We start from the raw sequence: 21,041 nt of genomic DNA, 5'->3' as shown, positions 1-21,041 counted from the left end.
AATCGCCATGAGCACTAAGGAAAAATATTTTTTATAATTAAAGTACTCGGATCCAGTTCCAGCCGGTTTGGTAATCCTGATGTTTTCCATCCACTTCTCCCAACCAGTTGGGAAAATCACAAACTTGAAAAAATTGGTCTGCAGTTTGCTGCCAGATTTCTGTGGTGGGTAGGGGGATAAATTCCACATGGAGAACATCCCACAAAGCCCGGCAGGTGTCTGCGATAATCCCAGAGAGTGTGGAAATTCCTTCATGGAAATGGAGCGATGATAGGCTCTATCCGGTAGCCAGGAATCTGACGAAAAGGAAAAAAATTAATCCGGACAATAATTTTTCTGACTTGGGGTTTTGAAAAAAAAAAAGAAAGAACATGGCTTTTATAACAATAATATTTAGGACACTAAGCTAAACAAATAAAGGGAAAAATATTAAGTACATTGCAGAACAATAATAATTGTGACCGGAGTTAATGTTTAAATATTACATACCTTAGTGTCACCAGCAGACGTTCCTCAGCAGGAATTGCTCTTCGGAGCTGGGTGTCCTGCCTCCTGATGGCTCCTTGTACACGGTCCAGGAATTCCATAAAGCTGTCTTTACATCCTCATGTACTCGAAATATTTATTTGGGTTTTCACGGAGCTCACTGAATAAGGAGTGGTAGGCTCCATGGCTCTGTCGTAGTTCAAGAATCAGGTCCTGCCAAAAGCGCCAACGCTGTCTTTTCTGTTTTTCCCTTTTCCGTTCTTGCTCACAAGCTAATGCAAAGAAAAGAAACAAGTTGACATCCAAATCCAGATTCCGATAGAAACTCTCTATGCGAAGATTCATCTTGATACAGGAGCAAAATGTGAGGATTTCATCTGTACAAGGGTTTATATAGAGAAATCCCATGAGCCACGCCCATTTCGCGTCTCTTGCTTCAAGGAAATTCTTCTTGAAACAATTCTTCCTATCAAACGCATGCGCATAAAAATGTAAACGCATGCAAAAACGTGTGCAAACGTTGCATTTTTTTATCCGTCATGTGTAAGTTGATGTGGATAAAAAACGCAACGTTATCATGCGTTTGCATGAATTTTGCAATGCGGTTGCAGACGAGACGCTGCAGACTCAATCGCAAATGTGAACCTAGCCTTAGTCTCTGCACTGCTTTTGAAAATCTGGCCACTCAGGGATGAGATGCTAAGGGAAAATCAAAGAGGACACTTAAGGCCGAAACGTGAACCCTTAACGTGTTTGATCTTAGTCATTTATTGAATCCTACCGGTAAAAATTCTAGGATTCTGGGGATATCTGCATCAGAAGTTTCTGTGGGAGATCCGCTAAATTCTGAACAGAAATTCTTCCAAATTTTATTGTACATACCAGGGATGACCAGTTTTCTGCTCGCCTGGATGGTAGATATGATCTGATCTGAAAGCCGCTGCGATTTTAAGATTTGCCTTTCAGTCGTGATGAAGAAGAGGACTCTGATATAGCAGATCCTCACTCAATGGGAGCATCATGGGTTCCCCTAGGGCCATCTTGCTTAACAGAGGAAACCAGCTATTCTTCAGCCAGAAGGGAAACACCAGTATTATTTTTGCCTAGTCGTCCTGGATATTTCTCAGGTGGAAAAGGCTTACGCTCCTGACCTGGGTCAGAGCGTCAACCCCTTCTTATTTGTTCTTGTTGCAAAAAGATCTCTCTGAGGGGTCCCCCCAACAACGGCAAAACTGATTAAATATTTACCCATTCAGTTCTAACTCTGAGGGACATACTTTTTGCCTGCTCAGGTAATCTGCCACTTGGTACTAATAACCTTGCAAGAGTACTGTTGAAATTGACAATATTGTTTTCTCTGTCCATAGGAAGGTCTTTGAGGCTAGATACGGATGATATTTTGGACTTTCCTGACGACGCAGAAATGGTTCTGTTGTTAGATTGTCTTTACATACTTCCTTTTGACAAAAGATCGACTCTCTTGCAAAGCCTCAAACACAGCCTCTCTAAATTGAGGTTCTGGATTGAATTTCAGGTGACAGGTTTCTTGCAAGCATTTCCCTTCTAGGTGACCTTCCCACCCGACTGGCTTGCGTTGGCGGTGATAGTCACACAGGAAACCCAGGGCATCCCTACCTGCAGGTTTTTGGGGGTAGTCCACCATATCTGTTATGTTCTCATCTTCAAAATAGGTTACTCTAGACAGAGAAATATTCCTGACGTCTGTCCCATGCCGATAGAACTGCTTTTTGAAGCACTCTTGAGTGAAACTGACTCTACCAAGACGTCATTACAGCTAGAATCCTCATAGCTGATCTGAATGAACATCATCCCTTTCGGAAGGACTGAATTCTGTGTCTTGTTAGTACCATTTTCTCTAGCAATGATGTTCTCTGAGGAGAGTTCTGAAGTACACCTAAGACTATTGTCTTGGTCTCTGGGACTAAATAAGACTTCATATAGGAAAAAGCCAGGTCTTTCACCGGGAAGGGCAGCATCTAATAAAGGAAAACCACCTATGCCAAAACATGGAATCCATCCACAGACAGCTGTTTCGGGGTATTTGCCCCTCATCAGTGTGGATTAAGAAACTGGCTATTAGGAGCAGTGCCTAGTCAAAAGGCTATAAACATAAGGATGAATGACCTTGGGGAGATCAAAACATCCAACACCGCGGAGACACCATCACGTGTTTCTCAACGCAGTGATCCAGAACACTGCCCCCATCCCTTATGGGAAATATGCAAATGCATGTAGAAAAGCCGCAGAGACACCATCACGTGTTTCTCAAAGCAATGAATAGCCAGGTCTTTCACCGGGAAGGAACAACCACAGGAAGGGCAGCATCCAATAAAGGAAAACCACCTATGCCAAAACATGGTATCAATCCACAGACAGCTGTTTTGGGGTATTTCCCCCTCATCAGTGTGGAGTAGCAAACTGGCTATTAGGAGTAGTGCCTTTTCACTAGGCACTGCTCCTAATAGCCAGTTTGCTACTCCACACTGATGAGGGGGAAATACCCTAAAACAGCTGTCTGTGGATGGATACCATGTTTTGGCATAGGTGGTTTTCCTTTATTGGATGCTGCCCTTCCCGTGGTTGTTCCTTCCCGGTGAAAGACCTGGCTATTCATTTATTCATTGCTTGCGTTGAGAAACACGTGATCGTGTCTCCGCGGCTTTTCTACATGCATTTGCATATTTCCCATAAGGGATGGGGGTAGAGTTCTGGATCACTGCGTCGAGAAACACATGATGGTGTCTCCGCGGTGTTGGATGCTTTGATCTCCCCGAGGTCATTCATCCTTATGTTTATGTTCATATAGGAAAAAGTCAGCTTACCAGTCCAAGTGTTTTGACCTCCTGGTTGCAGGCCAATGCCTCACACGGACAAGGCTGAAGCAGCCAATGCAAGATCCAAACGAGAAAAAGTCCAGCGAATGGCATATGTTGCTAAAAAAAAGCTTTTCCATAAAAATAAAAAAAATCAACATATTGCCCTATGACACACTTGTGGGAAAAGCACAATCAACGCGTTTTGACTTTCATCTTATTCATGATCTAACCTGGGAATATGCATGTGTGGTAAATGAAGAAAACAAACATTATGTATAAGACAATGGCAAATAGATAAATAAAATATAATGCCTCAAATACACATTTTTCTAAATAAGGTGCAGTTAAGGCTACTTTCACACTAGCGTCGGGCTCGGCCCATCGCAGTGCGTCGGGCCGAGGTTACCGATGCTAGCGTTGTCGCCGCCGCACAACGGGGGCAGCGGATGCATTTTTCCAGCGCATCCGCTGCCCCATTGTGAGGTGTGGGGAGGTGGGGGCGGAGTTCCGGCCGCGTATGTACGGTCGGAAATGGTGGACCGTCGGCCGCAAAAACGTTACATGTAACGTTTTTTGCAGCCGACGGTCCGCCACAACATGGCGCAACCGTCGCATGACGGTTGCGACGTGTGGCAATGCGTCGCTAATGTTAGTCAATGCAGAAAAAACGCATCCTGCAAGCACTTTTGCAGGATGCATTTTTTCGGCAAAACGACGCATTGCGACGTATTGCAAAAAACGCTAGTGTGAAAGTAGCCTAAGATGCCGTTATTAAATCATGTCTACCATCAGGCCGTTCAGTACAGCTTTCTCATGGTATCTCATTAGTATATTTCTAAAAAGATTTATATGCATACTAATTATTTCAACTAATTATATAAACCTATATAGATAATGAAAAGACAAATATAATATAGATATTCAGATGCATATTTGTCCAAATATAATACCTTCACAATGTTATGTTAATATAATGTGGAATAGAGTATAGTCACTCATTACCTGACTCACCCACAGAGGTCCAATGGTCCACCTGCCTGAATACAACAGTATTTTGTATAACATCTTACAAGAAGGATTACATATTGGAGCTACAAGTTGTACAGACTCTATATTGTAGGCCAATTGTCCACCTGCCTGAATACAACAGTATTTTGTATAACCTCTTTCAAGAAGGATGACATACCGGAGCTACAAACTCTATAATCTAACTGCTTGAAATTGTTTTTAGAACCCACTGATCTTGAGAAATTGATTGCATTGCTTTTAGAAACCACCTGAACCACCTCCCTCATGCTCCTTTTATCATGGCCTCCGTGTTCCTGAGCCTGACATGAAAGGCGAGCCTCTACCCCTACCTCCTTTTGGGTCAGCTCCATCAGCCTGACTTCCCCTTCCCTTTATACTCTTGCCTTTCGGAGGGACAGGTCCAGAAGGTTCCAGTCCTTTTGTAGGTCCCATCTTCCACGAATGCTTTCTTTTTAATCTGAAACAATCGAGGGAGACGTCACTCCTGCGCCACTGTTGATGATGAATCCACAATGGCTTCCAATGGATAAAATTTATTCATAAAAACAGGTTTACAGGGTCAATGGATTTCGAGGCTGCACAGGACCTCTTCATCACGACAGAAACCTGGTGTGACTGTTCAGGAATGGTTGTTATCTTATACTGTATTCTTTTGTAAGAAAACGCCAAACCGGGCACATGACAGTGTCAAAGCTTAGCAGTGTCATGGGACGAGTGTTAGTTGCAGATCTAAAATGACACTGTTAGGGTTGGCGGAACGCACCGAGTATATATATTGAGTAGTAGTTGCTTTCGCAACCCGGGGTCCACTCTGCAGGAGAGAACCTGCTGCTAGTAAAAGACAGTGCCATATGGTGGTATAAGCGAACTCTGTTACTTCACAGATTCGCTTGAGAAAGAGAACGCTGTGCCATGTTAACCTCACAGAGGAACAGCTATCTAATAGAGCTGACAGTGGTCATGCAGTCAGCATAGCACACACAAAACTCCTCACTGGAGGTGCCGGTATTCTAGGGGCTTATTTCAGCCAAACCCTGAATCCACATACACAAACTCACCGGAGGTGCCGGTATTCTAGGGGCTTATTTCAGCCGAACCCTAACCACATGCAAGCATGACCACACTGGCGCTGAGCTCATAACTTAGGTTAATACTAGCGCATGGCCGTGCGGCCATGCAAACCTTTTATAGCTGCAGCAACTTCAGGACCTTCCTAGAGGACCAATGGGAGCTGCTACAGTACCTGAGCAACTTCAGGACCTTCCTAGAGGACCAATGGGAGCTGCTGCAGTACCTGAGCATGTGACCCCGACCTCCAATGAGAGGTCTTACTCTGGGCATGCTCAGAAGGGGAAAAGCAGGACTTAGTCCCAGAGACATCTGCTTGCCGCTGACCAGTACTGGCTACAATGGCTGAGCCTGGAAAGGAAGCAGTAATCATCCGCACCGTATCAGATTGCGCCAGATGCTGGGATTGAAGTCTCCGCTGAGCAGACTCCAATGCGGCTGGAGAAGAATGGGAGACCGCAGCAGAGATGGTTCGAGATTCCCCCTGTGCAGCGGCAGGAACTCGACCCCTAACAGACACTTAATAAATTATCACCTATATGCCACACCTTATATAAAAATGAAAAAATAAAATATCAATGACAAAATGTATTATTTGATAACATTGGAATAAATGGGTTATGAAAATATGTGTCTGTGTAACAGGGGGACACAAACTCAAAAAAATATTGCACATAGACTGTAAAGCCAGAATTACGCCATGGACCACTGTGCTCTTAATTTTATGATCAGGAAAACAAACGGAACTGCTATAATGTAACCTATATATCTTGGGAGATCTATGGTAAAGCTGACATTGTAAATGATGTATGATCAAAGGGAAGGATTACATTCTATGTGTGCCACAAAGGAAAGGAAAAAGAGCCAGAACTAAACTGGGATCTCTCTGGGATGTGAGTGGAGGAAGGCGTCTCATTATAACATGCAGCGAATTCAAAAATACAGCTGTCATGGACAACCCAATCTCCAGACCTGAACCCCATTGAAAACCTCTGGAATGTAATCAGGAGGATGATGGATAGTCACAAACCATCAAAGAAGAACTGCTTACATTTTTGCGCCAGAAGCAGTGTGAAAGACTGGTGGAAAGCATGCCAAGACGCATGAAAGCTGTGATTAAAAATCATGGTTGATTTCTGAACTCTTCCTGAGTTAAAACATTAGTATTGTTGTTTCTAAATGATTATGAACTTGTTTTCTTTGCATTATTTGAGGTCTCAAAGTACTGTTTTTTTTTTCAATCTGGACCATTTTTCATTGTCAGAAAAAAAATAAAAACATTATTGCTTGGAACTTTGAAGACATGTTGTCAGATGTTTATAGAATAAAAGAACAATTTACATTGTACTAAAAAATATACCGGTACCTATAAGGCCATGTTCACACAGTGCGTTTTTTACCGCGGAACCGCAGCGGTTTTGCCGCTGCGGTTCTGCAGCTTTTTTCCATGCAGGGTACAGTACAATGTACCCTATGGAAAACGGGAACCACTGTGCACACGATCCTGAATTTCCAAAAAAAAGCCGCGCTGAATAGCTGCGGGAAAAAAGAAGGAGCATGTCACTTCTTTGTCCGAAACAGCAGCGGTTCTGCACCCATAGACCTCCATTGTGAGGTCAAACCCGCAGTAAAACCCGCAGATCAAAAATATATCTGCGGGTTTTATTGCGGTTTGTGGTGCAGAACCGCTGCAGCAGGAAGTGCGGGGAAGCGGCCGGAAGTGCGTGGGCGGAAGTGCTTGGGCGGAGAGACATGGAGGCGTACCGTCGCATGGGGATCGTGTCGGCCGTTTGATTGATTTGGTGTGTGTGTGTGTGTGTGTGTGTGTGTGTATGTGTGTGTATGTGTGTGTGTGTGTATGTGTGTATGTGTGTGTGTGTGTCCCCATGCGACGCTAGTGCCACCATTGTGCTAAGTCGCCGTATGGGACTACTACTCCCATCCGGTATTAGGATGGGAGAGTTGTCCCTGTGTCCGGCGACTTAGCACAGTTGTAAAGTTACACAAAACACCTACACACAATACACATACATGACACACAGTACATACAACACATAACATAGAGTATATACTCACCAACAGCACACTTGTAGGCGAAGCCCTCGATCCCCTAGATAAAATCCCAAAATAAAAAATCAAATTCATACTCCCTGTCCGCAGAATCCATAAAACGAGTGTCCCACGCCGATCGGCTGCTCTCCGGCGATACACTTCCAGGAGCGAAGCTCCTAGCAGTGTATCGCGTACTGTTCCGGAGTTCAATGGCTCCGGCGTCTCGGTTAACGGCAGTACAGCTGCGTTGAACTTTCCTACGCAGCACTGCCGTTAAGCGAGAGTGCCGGGGTCAATGACCGCCGGTAAACTCGCTCGCGCATGCGCAGTGACACACCGACAGGAACTATGGCTCCTGTCAGTGTGTTATACGTTATATATATGTGTGATACGTGGCACGTGATACGTGGCACTTAAATACGTGATACGTGGCACTTAAATACGTGATACGTGGCACTTAAATATGTGGCACTGAAATACGTGATACGTGGCACTTAAATACGTGATACGTGGCACTTAAATACGTGATACGTGGCACTTAAATACGTGGCACTGAAATACGTGATACGTGGCACTTAAATACGTGGCACTTAAATACGTGATACGTGGCACTGAAATACGTGATACGTGGCACTTAACCCCTTCCCGACATGTGACGGTATAGTACGTCACATGTCGGGACCCCCGCTTTGATGTGCGCTCCGGCGGTGAGCGCACATCAAAGCTGGGACATGTCAGCTGTTTTGAACAGCTGACATGTGCCCGCAATAGGCGCGAGCAGAATCGCGATCTGCGCGCGCCTATTAACTAGTTAAATGCCGCTGTCAAACGCAGACAGCGGCATTTAACTACCGCATCCGGCCGTGCGGCCGGATATGAGCGCATCGCCGACCCCCGTCACATGATCGGGGGTCGGCGATGCTTGTACATTGTAACCATAGAGGTCCTTGAGACCTCTATGGTTACTGATTGCCGGTGGCTGTGAGCGCCCCCCTGTGGTCGGCGCTCACAGCACACCTGCAAATCTGCTGTGTAGCAGCGATCTTATGATCACTGCTGCATAGCAGAGCCGATCGGGCTGTGCCTGCTTCTAGCCTCCCATGGAGGCTATAGAAGCATGGCAAAAGTAAAAAAAAAAGTTTTTAAAAATGTGAAAAAAATAAAAAAAATATAAAAGTTTAAATCACCCCCCTTTCGCCCCAATCAAAATAAATCAATAAAAAAAAAACCCAACCTACACATATTTGGTATCGCCGCGTTCAGAATCGCCCGATCTATCAATAAAAAAAAAGCATTAACCTGATCGCTAAATGGCGTAATGAGAAAAAAATTCGAAACGCCAGATTTACGTTTTTTTGATCGCCACGACATTGCATTAAAATGTAATAACGGGCGATCAAAAGAACGTATCTACACCAAAATGCTATCATTAAAAACGCCAGCTCGGCACGCAAAAAATAAGCCCTCACTTGACCCCAGATCACGAAAAATGTAGACGCTACGAGTATCGGAAAATGGCGCAATTTTGTTTTGTTTTGTTTTTTGCAAAGTTTGGAATTTTTTTTCACCACTTAGGTGAAAAATAACCTAGTCATGTTAGGTGTCTATGAACTCGTAGTGACCTGGAGAATCATAATGGCAGGTCAGTTTTAGCATTTAGTGAACCTAGCAAAATAGGCAAGCAAAAAACAAGTGTGGGATTGCACTTTTTTTGCAATTTCACTGCACTTGGAATTTTTTTCCCGTTTTCTAGTACACGACATGCTAAAACCAATGATGTCGTTCAAAAGTACAACTCGTTCCGCAAAAAATAAGCCCTCACATGGCCAAATTGACGGAAAAATAAAAAAGTTATGGCTCTGGGAAGGAGGGGAGCGAAAAACGAAAACGGAAAAAGCTCCGGGGGTGAAGGGGTTAAATACGTGATACGTGGCACTTAAATACGTGGCACTGAAATACGTGATACGTGGCACTTAAATACGTGATACGTGGCACTTAAATACGTGGCACTTAAATACGTGATACGTGGCACTGAAATACGTGATACGTGGCACTGAAATACGTGATACGTGGCACTTAAATACGTGGCACTTAAATACGTGATACGTGGCACTTAAATACGTGGCACTGAAATACGTGATACGTGGCACTTAAATACGTGATACGTGGCACTTAAATACGTGGCACTTAAATACGTGATACGTGGCACTTAAATACGTGGCACTTAAATACGTGATACGTGGCACTGAAATACGTGATACGTGGCACTTAAATACGTGGCACTTAAATACGTGATACGTGGCACTGAAATACGTGGCACTTAAATACGTGATACGTGGCACTTTAATACGTGGCACTTAAATACGTGATACGTGGCACTGAAATACGCGATACGTGGCACTGAAATACGTGGCACTGAAATACGTGGCACTGAAATACGTGGCACTGAAATACGTGATACGTGGCACTTAAATACGTGGCACTTAAATACGTGGCACTGAAATACGTGGCACTGAAATACGTGGCACTTAGGCTATGTTCACATTTGCGTTGTGCGCCGCAGCGTCGGCACCGCAACACACAACGCAAACAAAAACGCAGCAAAACGCATGCTCAACGCTGCGTTTTGCGCCGCATGCGTCCTTTTTTTGATTGATTTTGGACGCAGCAAAAATGCAACTTGCTGCGTCCTCTGCACCCGGATGCGTGTGCTGCAGTGACGCATGCGGCGCAAAACGCAAGTGCGACGCATGTCCATGCGCCCCCATGTTAAATATAGGGGCGCATGACGCATGCGGCGACGCTGCGGCGCAGACCGCAAATGGGAACGTAGACTTAAATAGCTGGATAGAGCTGAATCCGCGGGCTGTGATCTGGCCTACGCTCAGCACTCTGCGGAGCGCTGTCATTCAAAACACGTCCAACTCATTTTGGTGTTTAGTCCCAAAATGGAGGATGGAAGAAGAAAAGGGTTGGACAAGGAAATGACATCATTTCTTTTTTTTTTTCCCCCCACTGCAGTTAAAGCTTTATTTGTGTCAAACACAGACAATCTGCAGAGAAAACTGCATAAAAAACCGCATCAAAAACCGCATCAAAAACGCACCAAAAACGCACCTGCGTTTTCTGCCAAGAGCTGCGGTTTTAGTCCTCAAAAAAAAGGATTGAAATCAGGAACGTGTGAACATACCCTAAAGAAAAAAATCAGAGAAACTGAACATTTTGCCGTGGTCTCTTAATTTTTGCCAGAGCTGTGTTGTGTCTGAAGCGCTGTGGTTCCACATCGGGAATAGTGAATTTTGAAACGCCAATGATGCTTTGGGTGTCGGTGAGTATTTAGACAAGAAGCCGAAGGGAGGGAGACTAAGGGTATGTGCAAACATTGTGGATTTTGATGCGGATCCTTAGCGTTTTGGACCAATTCCGCAGTGTAGTGCACAAGCAATGTTAGTCAATGGAATTCAGAATTGTTGTGCCCATGCTGCAGAAAAATCTGCGTGGAATTGCAGCTTTTTTTTCCCGCAGCATGTCAATTCTTTTTGCTTTTCTGCACCCATTGACTACCATTGAGTCAGGCAAATCTACAGCAAGTCCACAGTTTTAAAAAGATCTGCGGTTTTGCTGCGGATGTGCATGCGAGACATGCTGCAGATCGGGAGGAGGAGGAGTGTGTGGGCATAGAAGATGTGCATGTCTGTGCGGGTGGGTCTGTGTGCGTGGGTGTCTATGTGCATGTGTGTGTGTATGCGGGGCTGTGTGTGGGTCTCTATGTAGGCAGGCAACGTCCGATGATTTTTTTTTTACACTTGAACACCGTAGCCGGATGATGGGACTACTACTGTTCCATCATCCGGCTAACTGTCACTGTAGCAGGCCTAGCCAGATGGGACTAGTAGTAGTCCCATCATCCGGCTACTGTGTTCAAGTGTAAAAAAAAAAAAAAACCACATACAAACATATACACAGACAGTACATACATATAGACATACAGTACATACATTGTGAGATAGCGCTACCTGAGTGGGTTGGGGGACACGCGCTTGGCAATGGGATTAAAGCACTCAGGCATGGTTTCTCACAAAAAACAGTCTATTCCGATTTAGACTCATAAACCACGTCACAAACAGGTCATAATATACATCAACGGAACACATTAACCACCGACAGTCTGTTCCAATGGCAGATACTTTTCGGCCCTGTAACCCCCTTTATCTGGAGTTACCTTACAGGAGCTCCTGCTCCACACACTGACTCCTGTCAGTCCTGGTTTCCAGGGAAGCTGCTGAGCTGGGGTCACCGTCCTTATGACCAGGGCACTTCAGATAGTCCAGACCCGCAGACGGAACTGTAGCTTCCCCAACACAGTAACAGTCCCAGGTTCTGCAGATACGGCCTGTGTGCTATTCAGGAAGTCCAGTCCCAGGCACTTCCAATACACAGGCCTTCAGTCCATGGCCTCACCATTTGCTTCCAGGAATCCAGTCCACCCCAGGACATTCCAACACACTGACCATTCCAGGACTCACACTCTGACCATTCAGGTCCATACACTCTGAACATGTGACCTAAACCCTGGTCACATTATGTATCTGTAACCACCCCCATAGGTGGGAGGTGTGTGTGGATAGCCACTCCTGCCCAGCTCTCCGACTAACCCTGCAAGCCTCCCTTATAACTATACAAATACTTGTGGGACTACAGGTCCCAGAACAACAATACTACAGGCTTACAGCGCAGACTCCCTCTGTGACACATGCCAGCCATTTACAATCATGCCGGACACAGTTTCATTATCGCTATTACAGATACGCCTCCATGCGTATCCTGAGGAGCACATACAGCATCCCCTGGCTGTAACATGGGTCACTGCATCACATACCCTCTCTCTCTGTTCAAACTTGTGAGGTTAAACACGACATAAACCAGGGGTCCCGAGACCGTGTACCCACGTCACCTTGCCCTACAAGTTGACAGGACTGTCTCAGATGGTTTGGGACGTCATTCAGCATCACACCTTTGTTAGGTCTCCACTGCCCCAGAGGTCAGTTTGTCGGCCCTGGGCTTCAACTCTTGAGTCACCATCTGTCTGTCACCAGATCCTTTTTAGTCAATCCACTTTCCAAGTGTGTCCCTTCTCGTGACCTTTCTTTCCATGGCCGCCACCCACAGTTGTTGCGGTCATGAGTCCACTGTCCAAATGAGCCTAGTGACTGATCTGAGTCTGACTCTTCATTACTACATCTGCTACCTGGGTAACTGAGCCCTGAGCTAACAGAGGAGTCACTATTTTGAACTCTTCTATTCTTTATGGTATCTTTTTGTATCACCAGACCCCGGATTGAAAGTGTTCATCATCTTATATTTTTCAGCTGTTTATTAATCTTCAGACGGTCCAGTCTTAGCTGCTCTATCTCCTTCAGATATGTCACCCGGTATTCAAGAAGCATTCAAATGTTCCCAAGGCTTTCTACTGAGCCAATTATGACAAATGGAACCATCCCATCTTCGCCAGCTACCTGGACTTCACCATGATCTAGAATCCTCACTCTCGCCAAACCGGATCTATTCACCAGGTCTTGCATCACTTTTCCAAATCTTCCAACAACTTTCCCCACCAGATTTCTGGGTACTTGAACGATGTCTTCCACAAAGCCCAGCCGACTTTGAGCTTTCCTGACAAACGTCAAGCGGCTTCCTTACTCCTCAACAGGATAATCTGTTTCGTGCGAAGATATTGTAGGTGCCTATCCTTCAGGATAGCCACCCGGTTCACAAATAAACATATCCAGGTGTTAGAATGGCCAAGTCAAAGTCCAGACCTCAATCAAATAGAGAACATGTGGAAAAAGCTGAAAACTGCTGTTCACAAACGATCCATCAAACCTCGAGCTGTTTGCCAAGGAAGAATGGGCAAGAATTTCAGTCTCTTGATGTACAAAACTGATTAAGACATACCCCAAGAGACTTGCAGCTGTAATCGCAGCAAAAGGTGGCACAACAAAGTATTAAGTTAAAGGGGCTGAATAATATTGCACGCCCTCAGTTTTTTAATTTCCACAAAAATTTAAAATAATCAATAAATTTCGTTCAACTTCACAATTGTGTTCCACTTGTTGATTCTTCACCAAAAATTTACATTTGGTATCTTTATGTTTGAAGCATGATATGTGGGAAAAGACTGAAAAGTTCCAGGGGGCCGAATACTTTCGCAAGGCACTGTATATAGATAAATAATACCAAGCCCAATGTTTAGTAATATGCATAATAAAATGGTACAAAAAGAGTTAAATAAAGACACACATACACACACACACACAAAAGAAACTTGACAACATCTGGGGATCCTGGTTGAATGTTCCAGGCCTACCATCTGGAGTACTCCTGAGAGATAACATATGGCAATTTCTGGCTTTAGGAACACTTGTGGTAGGATCATTACAGGTTAAATTATATAAGTAGGGGCAGTACACATGCAAACTAAATATTATAACTGAATGGCAGATATTCTAATGTATATACATCATAAAAAAAACTAATAATATGAATACAGATTTCTCTGGAGTGTTATCAGGGGAGGAGTGTTGTATTAGTTTGAATAAAAAAAATTGAATCTTTGGAAGAAGATGACAGCTTTATTGTATTTTATGTATAACAATAACATATAATGATACCATCTAACATTGAAAATATCTTTGTTCTACTGATGTCTGTTAAAATGTTTGTGTAATTTTCTTAATGAAAATGATCCGATTAAAAAAGTGTCTTACAGTCCAAGAAATACAGTAAGTTCTAAAGTAATTTCCCTTTCTCATTTAACTATATCACTGTTTGTTATGTTTTTGTACAATTTGTCAATAACATACAGTGGGTGCGGAAAGTATTCAGACCTCTTTAAATTTGTCACTCTGTTTCATTGCAGCCATTTTGTAAATTCATTTTTTCTCATTAATGTACACTCTGCACCCCATCTTGACTTTAAAAAAACAGATGTTGAAATTTTTGAAAATTAAAAAAGAAAAAACGGCCATAAGTATTCAGACCCTTTGCTCAGACACTCATATTTAAGTCACATGTCCATTTCCTTGTGATTCTCCTTGAGATGGTTCTACTCCTTCACTGGGGTTCAGCTGTGTTTAATTAACCTGATAGGACTTGATTTGGAAAGGCACACACCTATCTATATAACAGCTCACAGTGCATGTCTGACCAAACAAGAATCAAGAGGTTAAAGGAACTGACCAAGTAGCTCAGAGACAGAATTGATCTGGCCAAGGTACAAAAGAATTTCTGCAGTACTCAATGTTCCTAAGAGCACAGTGGCCTTCGTAATCTGTTATGGTTCTCAATGGCAAGAGAACATAGCCCAGCAAACATAAGAACTAGCTCTTGGAAGGATGGAAACTAAACTGACCATGAACTAAACCTGCCGCACAACTAACAGTAGCCGGGTAGCGTAGCCTGCGTTTTATCCCTAGACGCCCAGCGCCGGCCGGAGGACTAACTAATCCTGGCAGAGGAAAATATAGTCCTGGCTCACCTCTAGAGAAATTTCCCCGAAAGGCAGACAGAGGCCCCCACAAATATTGGCGGTGATTTTAGATGAAATGACAAACGTAGTATGAAAATAGGTTTAGCAAAATTGAGGTCCGCTTACTAGATAGCAGGAAGACAGAAAGGGCACTTTCATGATCAGCTGAAAACCCTATCAAAATACCATCCTGAAATTACTTTAAGACTCTAGTATTAACTCATAACATCAGAGTGGCAATTTCAGATCACAAGAGCTTTCCAGACACAGAAACGAAACTACAGCTGTGAACTGGAACAAAATGCAAAAACAAACAAGGACTAAAGTCCAACTTAGCTGGGAGTTGTCTAGCAGCAGGAACATGCACAGAAAGGCTTCTGATTACAATGTTGACCGGCATGGAAGTGACAGAGGAGCAAGGCTAAATAGCGACTTCCACATCCTGATGGAAACAGGTGAACAGAGAGGATGATGCACACCAGTTCAATTCCACCAGTGGCCACCGGGGGAGCCCAAAATCCAATTTCACAACAGTACCCCCCCCTCAAGGAGGGGGCACCGAACCCTCACCAGAACCACCAGGGCGATCAGGATGAGCCCTATGAAAGGCACGGACCAAATCGGAGGCATGAACATCAGAGGCAGTCACCCAAGAATTATCCTCCTGACCGTATCCCTTCCATTTGACCAGATACTGTAGTTTCCGTCTGGAAACACGGGAGTCCAAGATTTTTTCCACAACGTACTCCAACTCGCCCTCAACCAACACCGGAGCAGGAGGCTCAACGGAAGGCACAACCGGTACCTCATACCTGCGCAATAATGACCGATGAAAAACATTATGAATAGAAAAAGATGCAGGGAGGTCCAAACGGAAGGACACAGGGTTAAGAATCTCCAATATCTTGTACGGGCCGATGAACCGAGGCTTAAACTTGGGAGAAGAAACCCTCATAGGGACAAAACGAGAAGACAACCACACCAAGTCCCCAACACAAAGCCGAGGACCAACCCGACGCCGGTGGTTGGCAAAAAGCTGAGTCTTCTCCTGGGACAACTTCAAATTGTCCACTACCTGCCCCCAAATCTGATGCAACCTCTCCACCACAGCATCCACTCCACGACAATCCGAAGATTCCACCTGACCAGAAGAAAATCGAGGATGAAACCCCGAATTACAGAAAAAGGGAGACACCAAGGTGGCAGAGCTGGCCCGATTATTGAGGGCAAACTCCGCTAAAGGCAAAAAAGCAACCCAATCATCCTGATCTGCAGACACAAAACACCTCAAATATGTCTCCAAGGTCTGATTCGTCCGCTCGGTCTGGCCATTAGTCTGAGGATGGAAAGCAGACGAGAAAGACAAATCTATGCCCATCCTAGCACAGAATGCTCGCCAAAATCTAGACACGAATTGGGTACCTCTGTCAGAAACGATATTCTCCGGAATACCATGCAAACGGACCACATTTTGAAAAAACAGAGGAACCAACTTGGAAGAAGAAGGCAACTTAGGCAGGGGAACCAAATGGACCATCTTAGAGAAACGATCACACACCACCCAGATGACAGACATCTTCTGAGAAACAGGAAGATCCGAAATAAAATCCATCGAGATGTGCGTCCAGGGTCTCTTCGGGATAGGCAAGGGCAACAACAATCCACTAGCCCGAGAACAACAAGGCTTGGCCCGAGCACAAACGTCACAAGACTGCACGAAGCCTCGCACATCTCGAGACAGGGAAGGCCACCAGAAGGACCTTGCCACCAAATCCCTGGTACCAAAGATTCCAGGATGACCTGCCAACGCAGAAGAATGAACCTCAGAAATGACTCTACTGGTCCAATCATCAGGAACAAACAGTCTACCAGGTGGACAACGATCAGGTCTATCCGCCTGAAACTCCTGCAAGGCCCGCCGCAGGTCTGGAGAAACGGCAGACAATATCACTCCATCCTTAAGGATACCTGTAGGTTCAGAATTACCAGGGGAGTCAGGCTCAAAACTCCTAGAAAGGGCATCCGCCTTAACATTCTTAGAACCCGGCAGGTAGGACACCACAAAATTAAACCGAGAGAAAAACAACGACCAGCGCGCCTGTCTAGGATTCAGGCGTCTGGCGGACTCAAGATAAATTAGATTTTTGTGGTCAGTCAATACCACCACCTGATGTCTAGCCCCCTCAAGCCAATGACGCCACTCCTCAAAAGCCCACTTCATGGCCAAAAGCTCCCGATTCCCAACATCATAATTCCGCTCGGCGGGCGAAAATTTACGCGAGAAAAAAGCACAAGGTCTCATCACGGAGCAATCGGAACTTCTCTGCGACAAAACCGCCCCAGCTCCAATTTCAGAAGCGTCGACCTCAACCTGAAAAGGAAGAGCAACATCAGGCTGACGCAACACAGGGGCGGAAGAAAAGCGGCGCTTAAGCTCCCGAAAGGCCTCCACAGCAGCAGGGGACCAATCAGCAACATCAGCACCCTTCTTAGTCAAATCAGTCAATGGTTTAACAACATCAGAAAAACCAACAATAAATCGACGATAAAAGTTAGCAAAGCCCAAAAATTTCTGAAGACTCTTAAGAGAAGAGGGTTGCGTCCAATCACAAATAGCCTGAACCTTGACAGGATCCATCTCGATGGAAGAGGGGGAAAAAATATATCCCAAAAAGGAAATCTTTTGAACCCCAAAAACGCACTTAGAACCCTTCACACACAAGGAATTAGACCGCAAAACCTGAAAAACCCTCCTGACCTGCTGGACATGAGAGTCCCAGTCATCCGAAAAAATCAAAATATCATCCAGATACACAATCATAAATTTATCCAAATAATCACGGAAAATGTCATGCATAAAGGACTGAAAGACCGAAGGGGCATTTGAAAGACCAAAAGGCATCACCAAATACTCAAAGTGGCCCTCGGGCGTATTAAATGCGGTTTTCCACTCATCCCCCTGCTTAATTCGCACCAAATTATTCGCCCCACGGAAATCTATCTTAGAGAACCACTTGGCCCCCTTTATGCGAGCAAACAAATCAGTCAGCAGTGGCAACGGATATTGATATTTAACCGTGATTTTATTCAAAAGCCGATAATCAATGCACGGCCTCAAAGAGCCATCTTTCTTAGCCACAAAGAAAAAACCGGCTCCTAAGGGAGATGACGAAGGACGAATATGTCCCTTTTCCAAGGACTCCTTTATATATTCTCGCATAGCAGCATGTTCAGGCACAGACAGATTAAATAAACGACCCTTAGGGTATTTACTACCCGGAATCAAATCTATGGCACAATCGCACTCCCGGTGCGGAGGTAATGAACCAAGCTTAGGTTCTTCAAAAACATCACGATATTCAGTCAAGAATTCAGGAATCTCAGAGGGAATAGATGATGAAATGGAAACCACAGGTACGTCCCCATGCGTCCCCTTACATCCCCAGCTTAACACAGACATAGCTTTCCAGTCAAGGACTGGGTTATGAGATTGCAGCCATGGCAATCCAAGCACCAACACATCATGTAGGTTATACAGCACAAGAAAGCGAATAATCTCCTGGTGATCCGGATTAATCCGCATAGTTACTTGTGTCCAGTATTGTGGTTTATTGCTAGCCAATGGGGTGGAGTCAATCCCCTTCAGGGGTATAGGAGTTTCAAGAGGCTCCAAATCATACCCACAGCGTTTGGCAAAGGACCAATCCATAAGACTCAAAGCGGCGCCAGAGTCGACATAGGCATCCGCGGTAATAGATGATAAAGAACAAATCAGGGTCACAGATAGAATAAACTTAGACTGTAAAGTGCCAATTGAAACAGACTTATCAAGCTTCTTAGTATGCTTAGAGCATGCTGATATAACATGAGTTGAATCACCGCAATAGAAGCACAACCCATTTTTTCGTCTAAAATTCTGCCGTTCACTTCTGGACAGAATTCTATCACATTGCATATTCTCTAATAAAAAAATTATCCGCGTCTGCTCCGGCTACTATCTACCACGGTCTCCACAGGTAATCCTCATACCAGCGCCTATTGTACCCTTCCCTGTTGCCTTTAGGAGGTTACCAACCCCCTCCTTGTCTTTTTGCACACCCACAGTACCGCTCCTGCTTGGCTCTTGTGTAAGGTATGAGTCACCCATTATGTCCCCTTACACATCCACCGATTGTAAAGCATATCTCACACAACCCTCTGGGGGTTTGTTTGCACACTTTCAGACGCCGCTCCTGTATGTCTATTGACCCTTTGGTCCCCCCCTTTCATACTCTGCTGTACGGTATGTATCTCACCCCTTACTGTCCTTTCTATTTATGGGGTGTTCCCACCTCTGAACATAGGTGTAGCTCACCAGCCAGAATTTTGGAGTTTCTCTTCAGCGTATATGTCCTAGATACATTGGACCATGTTTTGATATCGATGCTATATTCTCTCCTCAGCATTTATGTATATACTTTCTTTGTATAATTGTTATGGTTTACCCTTTTCTGTATTGTTTTCACACTTGATTATATCTCACATGTAGTTACTGACGAAGGTCCAGGTGTAGGACCGAAACGTTTTGAGTACCACTACAATAAAATTCACTCAAAAGCATCAAGTTGAGTGCTAGGTTCTTTTTTATTATTGCATATTCTCTGGCGTCTTCTCAGTAGACACCGCCAAATGGTGCACAGGTTTGCGCTCCCGCAGACGCCTATCGATCTGGATAGCCATTGTCATGGACTCATTCAGACCCGCAGGCACAGGGAACCCCACCATAACATCCTTAATGGCATCAGAGAGACCCTCTCTGAAATTCGCCGCCAGGGCGCACTCATTCCACTGAGTAAGCACAGCCCATTTACGGAATTTCTGGCAGTATATTTCAGCTTCGTCTTGCCCCTGAGATAGGGACATCAAGGCCTTTTCCGCCTGAAGTTCTAACTGAGGTTCCTCATAAAGCAACCCCAAGGCCAGAAAAAACGCATCCACATTGAGCAACGCAGGATCCCCTGGAGCCAATGCAAAAGCCCAATCCTGAGGGTCGCCCCGGAGCAAGGAAATCACAATCCTGACCTGCTGAGCAGGATCTCCAGCAGAGCGAGATTTCAGGGACAAAAACAACTTGCAATTATTTTTGAAATTTTGAAAGCAAGATCTATTCCCCGAGAAAAATTCAGGCAAAGGAATTCTAGGTTCAGATATAGGAACATGAACAACAAAATCTTGTAAATTTTGAACTTTCGTGGTGAGATTATTCAAACCTGCAGCTAAACTCTGAATATCCATTTTAAACAGGTGAACACAGAGCCATTCCAGGATTAGAAGGAGAGAGAGAGAGAAAGGCTGCAATATAGGCAGACTTGCAAGATATTCAATTACAAGCACACTCAGAACTGAAAAAAAAAAAAAAAAAAATCTTCAGCAGACTTCTCTTTTCTCTCCTTTCTCTGTCAATTAATTTAACCCTTTTTTGGGCCGGTCAAACTGTTATGGTTCTCAATGGCAAGAGAACATAGCCCAGCAAACATAAGAACTAGCTCTTGGAAGGATGGAAACTAAACTGACCATGAACTAAACCTGCCGCACAACTAACAGTAGCCGGGTAGCGTAGCCTGCGTTTTATCCCTAGACGCCCAGCGCCGGCCGGAGGACTAACTAATCCTGGCAGAGGAAAATATAGTCCTGGCTCACCTCTAGAGAAATTTCCCCGAAAGGCAGACAGAGGCCCCCACAAATATTGGCGGTGATTTTAGATGAAATGACAAACGTAGTATGAAAATAGGTTTAGCAAAATTGAGGTCCGCTTACTAGATAGCAGGAAGACAGAAAGGGCACTTTCATGATCAGCTGAAAACCCTATCAAAATACCATCCTGAAATTACTTTAAGACTCTAGTATTAACTCATAACATCAGAGTGGCAATTTCAGATCACAAGAGCTTTCCAGACACAGAAACGAAACTACAGCTGTGAACTGGAACAAAATGCAAAAACAAACAAGGACTAAAGTCCAACTTAGCTGGGAGTTGTCTAGCAGCAGGAACATGCACAGAA

The sequence above is a fragment of the Ranitomeya variabilis genome, chromosome 4, assembly GCF_051348905.1.
Source record: "Ranitomeya variabilis isolate aRanVar5 chromosome 4, aRanVar5.hap1, whole genome shotgun sequence".
In the NCBI taxonomy this organism is placed as follows: Eukaryota; Metazoa; Chordata; class Amphibia; order Anura; family Dendrobatidae; genus Ranitomeya; species Ranitomeya variabilis.
The sequence above is the reverse complement of the archived record's forward strand: the minus strand, read 5'-3'. Positions refer to the sequence as shown.